Below are 6,944 nucleotides of genomic sequence, written 5' to 3'. Positions count from 1 at the left end.
ATATGCATATTAAATATATGGAGATTTACATATATATAAAAAAGGGGACACATAAGTATGTGTATATATTCATAAAAATATATATGTGTATAAATATACATAAAAATTACGAAAATAGAAGTAATACAAATATATATATGTAAAAATATGTACTATTTACGAAGATTAGAAATATGTACGATTATTATGAACATATATGCATGCACAAATAAAGTATAAAAATAAGTGTATATGTATATATATAGTACAAAAAGTATGCATGTAAATATATAGAAAAATATATTTATATATAAAAGAAATATACGTGTATATATAAGAGCAACTATAATAATGATAATAATAATAATACAAAAATAATAATATAATATAGAAATATAATAATGAATAGATGAGTAAAAAAATAAGATACAAAAATAAAACAGATGGACTAAATAGCAATAAAAAACAAAAGTATTGGGCAAAATCGAAATAAAAAAAAAGAGTAAAGAGGATTAAATTGTGACGCGCCGAAAGAGGGGGATCAAAATAGTAAATAACCCAAAGCCCCCAAAACACAGCGCAGCAGTGGACCAACTCGAAACAAAGATAAAAAACGCGGGGCCAAATTAAAAAAAATAAAAGACTTTATTATAAAACCATTAAAAAGCGGAAGGGCTAAAGGTGCAATTAGCCCTTCCGTCGAAAACACGCGGATCCTCCAGGAGCGGGTCGGGTTGGCCCGATCCAAAGCAAAACGACGCCGTTTTGGGCGTTATGGAGCTGGGCCAAAACGGCGTCGTTTCACACGCCTATATATTCAAAATTTTCCCAAAAAATTTCATTTCCTCTTTCTTTTTTTCAAAAAAAAACCCAAAACCTCTCAACCCTCCCCTTTTCTCTCTGAGCGCCGGCCAAGGGTCCGGCCGAGGGCCACCGCACCGGCCGCCGCCCTCGGGCGCCGTCGCCACCGTGTACGGCGGCGGGGAGACCAAAAGTCTCCCTTTTTCTCTCCGATGATTCTCCTCGGCCTCCTGAGCACTCCGGCGACGTAAAGAAAAGGGTAATAAGCTTCTTTCTTAATCTTTTCTTTATATTTTTGTGTAAAAAAAATGAAAGAAATAGAATCGTAAAAAATGGCAACAGTAGATAGGAAAAAAAAAAGAAAACCGGTCAAAGATTAGTGTTCAACCTTTTTATTTCTTTTCTCTCCGGAAAAACAAGGGCCGAACCCCTTTTACAATCAATAAACATGGCTTTTATAGCCAACATTACATGCCTTTTCTTTTCATTTTGGTTGCTGTTCTTTGCGTGTTTTGCAGGTGTTTTGATGGGAGTGGTTAGTGGTGGTTGCGGCGGTGGCAGGGAGTTGGTGGCGGTGGCAGAGGGTAGGTGATGGGTGCGGCGGCTAGGGTTAGGGGTTAGGTCTGTTTTGGGTCTTGGGTTTGGGCTGGTTCAGATTGGGCTTTGGGTCTGTTTTGGGTCTTGGGTTTGGGCTAGTTCAGATTGGGCTTGTACAACAGTGCAGTCACGAAATACATGGTTCCTGTTCTCCACTCCTTGTTTACACCTCGGACAAACATCATCAGTAATGAGCCTTTTAGTTCGTAGATTTGATAGTGTAGAAAGGTAGTTTAAAGTGGCTCTCCATGCTGTAATTTTTAACTTTGAAGGGAGGTCACTTTTCCACAAGTTTTTGTAGCATTTCCTGTTTTCACTTGGGTTGTATCCATTATTATTGATGGAATTGCCATGTAAAAGTAACCTATACCCACTTCTTACTATGTATTCGCCTGTCGGTTCGCCTCTCCAAGCCAGAAAGTCATCCTGTGGCAAACGAGCAAGCGGGATTTGGAGGATTCGCTGGGCATCTACTTCGAAGAAGGTACCTTTAATCAATTCAGTTTTTCAAGACCTATTTGTGCAATCAATGAGGTCCGCTACTTTCAATAAATCGGGATTACTTATTATTTTTTAATAAGCAGATGTTCATCATCTGGAGCCCATACATCCTCCTCGATACTGATATTCCAGCCCGTTCCCACCCTCCAACAGAGTCCTGACTGCAAAAGGCCTTTCGCAGCCTATATACTTTTCCAAGTATATGAAGGTAAATGTCCTAACTCTGAGTTTAGAAAGTCAGTATTCGGATAATATTTGGCCTTTAACGTTTGTGCCAAAAGAGAATTGGGATTTTCAACTAATCTCCAACCTTGCTTAGCCAGAAGGGCCAAATTAAACTTTGCAAAATCACGAAAACCAAGACCACCAAATTCTTTCAATTCGCATAAATTGGTCCATGAACACCAATGAATCCCTCTTTTTCTCGTACCCCTTCTGCCACCAGAATTTGGCTATTATTTTCTCTATATCATCGTATACAGACTTCGGTAATAAAAAACAATCCATTGTATAAGCAGGAATAGCCTGTAACATAGCTTTGATGAAAACCTCTTTGCCCTACTGTGATAATAAGCGAGAGCTCCAACAATCAATTTTTGCTTTAAGACAATCTTTTAGGTGTTGAAAAGCTAACTTTTTGCTCCTACCCACCATACTTGGCAAGCCCAGATATTTCTCTGCGTTATTCATCCATTTCACCCTCAATCTACATGAGATAGCTGAACAAATTACTTCAATTGTGTTGGAGCTAAAATAGACTATGGACTTTCCATAATTAACGCATTGTCCCGAGCATTTTTCTTATTTTTTTAAATTTTTTTCAAAAATCCTGGTACCTTCTTTTGTTGCTTCTCCAAACAAAACACAGTCATCCGCAAAAAAAAGATGAGTAATTTGGGGGCCTCTTCGACTCGCCTTTATTCCTCTCAGCGCTTGCAAGTCTTAGTAATGTAGATAGTCCCTCACTGCATATAAGAAACAGAAAAGGACTCAAAGGATCCCCTTGACGTAATCCTCTCCCCGGCATAAAAATCTCCCCTGATTTCCCATTCAAAATGACCGAGTACGTAATCGTACTGATGCATCTCATAATGAGCTGAATCCAAGACCCATCAAACCCTATTTTTGCCATCATTTGTTGTAAGAAACTCCACTCCACCCGAGCTTTACTCATATCAATCTTAAGAGCCATAAAACCCATTTTCCCCATCCTTTTGTTCTTCATAGATTGTAGAATTTCATATGCCAGAAGAACATTATCAGTAATTAATCTACTCGGAACAAAAGCACTCTGAGCCGGATCTATACAATAATCCAAAACTTTCTGTAGCCTGTTTGCTATAGATTTTGAAATTATTTTATAAAAGACCGAGCAAAGGCTAATTGGTCTAAATTCAAATGGGTTTTTTGGATGAGGATTCTTGGGTAGTAGTACGAGATTCGTATGGTTTAATAGATCAAAAGATTTACCATGATTAAAAACTTCCAAACAAAAATCACTTACCTCCCTCCCTACAATATGCCAGAATTTTTGAAAAAAAATTACCGGAAAACCATCATGTCCAGAAGCTTTTGTCGGCCCCATACTGTTAATTGCTTCAAGAATTTCCTCCTCTTTAAAAACGGCAGTTAGCAATTGATTCATGTTATCGGTGATAGTGCAACGAACACCTGAGAATAAGTGACTTGTATTACCAACACCTTTAGATTCGAATAGCTTCATAAAAGAGCTCCTGGTTATGAACTCTATATCTTCTTCTTCAGTACAGAGGATATCTTCGTTATCTTCCATCTCTCGTATTCTATTTGTTCTACATCTTTGAGATGCTAGACTGTGGAAAAAAGCAGTATTCTTATCCCCTTGGCGTAACCAATTCGATCTCGCCCTCTGCTCCCAGTACATCTCCTCCTTCTCCATCTCCCAATTTAATTCAAGCTTCACATCAATGATCTCGGCAATGATATCATTATCTCTATTCTTCTTGTCAAGTTTAACCAGTCTTTCCCTTAGAATCTTTGATTTTCTTTCACGATCCCCTTTGATAGTCTTAGCCCATTTTTGTAAGCTCAAATGAATATTTTCAAATTTTTCCAAAACGTTACCAGATTGCCTCTGCCACGCGTCCTTTATGATTTCTTCACATGATGGCTCAGTGACCCACCAAGATTCAAATCTAAAACAACTACCTCCAATGCTACGTTTGGCATAGTCATAATGAGGACTGGGCAGTGATCAGAGAAAAAATGTGGCAAATGTTGAACTTCATACTCAGGAAACAAATTCAGCCACTCTTGAGTCGCGACCCCCCTGTCCAAACGCTCTCTTATATTTGTATCCGCAAAATTACCCCTCTCTCAAGTAAACTTTTTTCCTTTGAAACCCATATCAGCCAGACCACAAACTTCCAGAGTTGGCCGAAATGCCTCCATTTGTTTCTCATCTTTTGTTCGTCCTCCCATTTTCTCATGTGCATACATAATTTCGTTGAAATCACCACATACGCAACGTGGTAGATGGCTGTTGTTCTTCAATCTGCGTAGTAGATTCCATGACTCCTGTTTATTTGATTGATTTGGGTTACCATAAAACCTAGTGAAATGCCATTTGTGCAAACTATTTTCCTCATTAATCTCCAAATCAAAGTGATTTTGTGAGTAGCTATAAACTTTAACTAAATTGTTACCATTCCATGCAAGGCTTAAACCACCACGTGACCCATTTGCTTAAATATCCATTCCATTTTGAAATCCCCACCGCTTCCGTAACCGTTCCATTCTAATGCTGTCTAATTTTGTCTCCATCAGGAAGACCATTTGGGGTTTATAAAGCTTCAACATGTGATGAAGCCTTCTAGTCGCCCGATAATTCCCCAATCCTCGGATGTTCCAGCATAAGATTTTCATTGTTCCCGGTCAGCTGGCCATTTGCCAGCCGCCGATATAATTTGTGAAATTGCAGTACTACCTTCCCTAATAATCAGAGACTCATCTACTACTCATGTTCCTCCCGAATTCTCATCATCTAATTTTGCTTTCTTAGACGAAGCTTTGACATTCAAGTCTGAGACTCTCACCATCTCTGGGTCAAATTTCCGTTTTCCGCTTATATAATCCCCCATGATGGAATCTCCTTCCTCCCTGCTGGATAAACGCCTCAAGCTCATCTTCATGTAGCCCAATTGAGAAGCTTCAATTAGCCTGTTTGCTCCCACTGATAAGTGGCTAATTTTAGGCTCATCCTCATTACTAAACCTGCTTGTATTCCTACTCTCCAACACTTCTGTGGGCCCCATTTGTACTAAATTTTCTATTTGACTAGCTTCTAGGTTGCAACAAGTTTTGTCTGTTTGTGCCTCCCTTTTTATAGCCAAATTTTTAGGCGAGATTTCCTCATCATTATCCCTTAAAACTATTTCCCCTTTTTTAGACGATATCTGTAGCAAATTCCTCTCAACTATATCTCTAAAACATTCCTGCAATTTCTCCGCTTCCCAATTCGTAGAATCCTGTTGCACGACATCTACTTTCTCCGGCCGACGATTCAAGTCTGACGCTACCGGTGATAACTTCGTCTCCGTGTTCGCCACTTCCTCCCCCGTGTAAAAACACTGATGCATTGACTTTTTCGCTATGGAGCCAAAAATTAGACTTTCTTTCCCGATTATGGACGATTCTGCTTTAAGGGCTAACGAGAAAGGATAGTCCCCTTCTGCTGTATAACATTCTCCCTTTTGAGTTTCCAAACATTCTTTGACCCCATGTCCAATCCTTTCACAACCAAAGCAGAAAGTTGGGAGATTTTCGTATTTGAAAGGTAACCAGGTTTTCCTTTTTCCACACAAAGAAACAAAGATACCTCTTCTCAACTGTTTTTGGATATTCAAGTTCACACGAATGCGACAGAATTCTCCCTTTATCTCAGCCCGGATTACTCCCCCAAAAGTAGACCCAATAGCATGCATCAAATCTTTCTTGTCACATTCCGGCGGACATGGACCAACTTTTAACCAGAAAGGGGAAAAAATTAGTTGAATCTTGCTACGTTCCACGGGTTGAGACAATCTATCGAAGATGATTAATTGTTTTCAGAAAAACCATGGCCGTCCCTCCATAATCTGTTCTAAGTCTTCTTCATCTTCAAAAGAAATTGTAAATAAATTCTGCCCCGCTATGAGAATCTCAAACTTTTTTTTTTGTTTTCCAGATACTCCGTAATTGCGCACGTAGACTATCTGGGTTGTGTGATTTTCTCGTCCAAACAGGACAAAGCAGCGTCGGATTTTCACTTGGAGTAACTAAAGAACTTTTCACTGTTAATTGAATTAACTCTTCTTCAAGGAGATTAATCTCGTTTCGATCATCAATCTTTCCAGAGTCACCACTCGTCTTCATCCCAACCACAGTATTCACTATTTCTTCGAGAAACATAAGAGAGCACTCTTGACCCTCGGTCCAATTTTTATAATTATTTAGACTTTTAAAAACCCTCTAGACCACAAGAAACCTATTAGTTAACAAATGTGCTATAATTTCACTTAGAGCTCCCCTCATGTAAAGTTCACAGGGCTATACATGGACAATCGCAGCAGGGGTCATCAACCTCCTCGCATGGGTTACAAAGGAAGAACAACACAACAAAACCTAAGCTCTGACACCATGTAAAGCATTCAGCTTAAAATCAATTGGTAATAGGTGGAGAGGCCTAACTTTGATATAAAACCGAAGGAAACCTAATACTTAATAGATAAAGGATAACACCGCCTAATACAGGTCATTCAAGGATATGAATGGATGAAAGCATTCGCGGTTAAAAAGCCAACAGACAACAAGAAATAAGAAGCTTCAATTCTAGATTTTTGGCTTAGCAAATGATGTGACATAAATGAAGCTGTGCCTAGCTATTTATCAACACTAATAAATGTATGGAGCACTTCAAATATGAGAATGGAACTGCTATTTTCAAACTGAGTTAAGTAAAGATAACTCACCATAGAAGCGATTTGTTGTCAAGCTCAAACTTGGGTACATCACGGCCACGCATGGTAACCAGGTCCAAAAAGATGGCT

The 6,944-nt window shown here is 38.9% G+C and overlaps 1 long non-coding RNA gene across 3 annotated transcripts in view; it reads left to right on the top strand.

The window, feature by feature from the left end:
* LOC107926238 (uncharacterized) overlaps positions 1-6,215 on the top strand; it is a 44,233-nt gene extending 38,018 nt beyond the window's left edge. For all 3 annotated transcript variants that reach the window (XR_005900022.1, XR_005900023.1, XR_001692176.2), the window contains 3 exons: positions 1,500-1,861; positions 1,962-2,086; positions 6,083-6,215. This is a non-coding gene — a long non-coding RNA (uncharacterized lncRNA). The remainder of the gene's footprint in view (positions 1-1,499; positions 1,862-1,961; positions 2,087-6,082) is intronic.
* Positions 6,216-6,944: the final 729 nt, after the last annotated feature.

The sequence above is a fragment of the Gossypium hirsutum genome, chromosome A08, assembly GCF_007990345.1.
Source record: "Gossypium hirsutum isolate 1008001.06 chromosome A08, Gossypium_hirsutum_v2.1, whole genome shotgun sequence".
Classification (NCBI taxonomy): Eukaryota; Viridiplantae; Streptophyta; class Magnoliopsida; order Malvales; family Malvaceae; genus Gossypium; species Gossypium hirsutum.
This window is presented reverse-complemented; position numbering and strand designations above follow the sequence as displayed.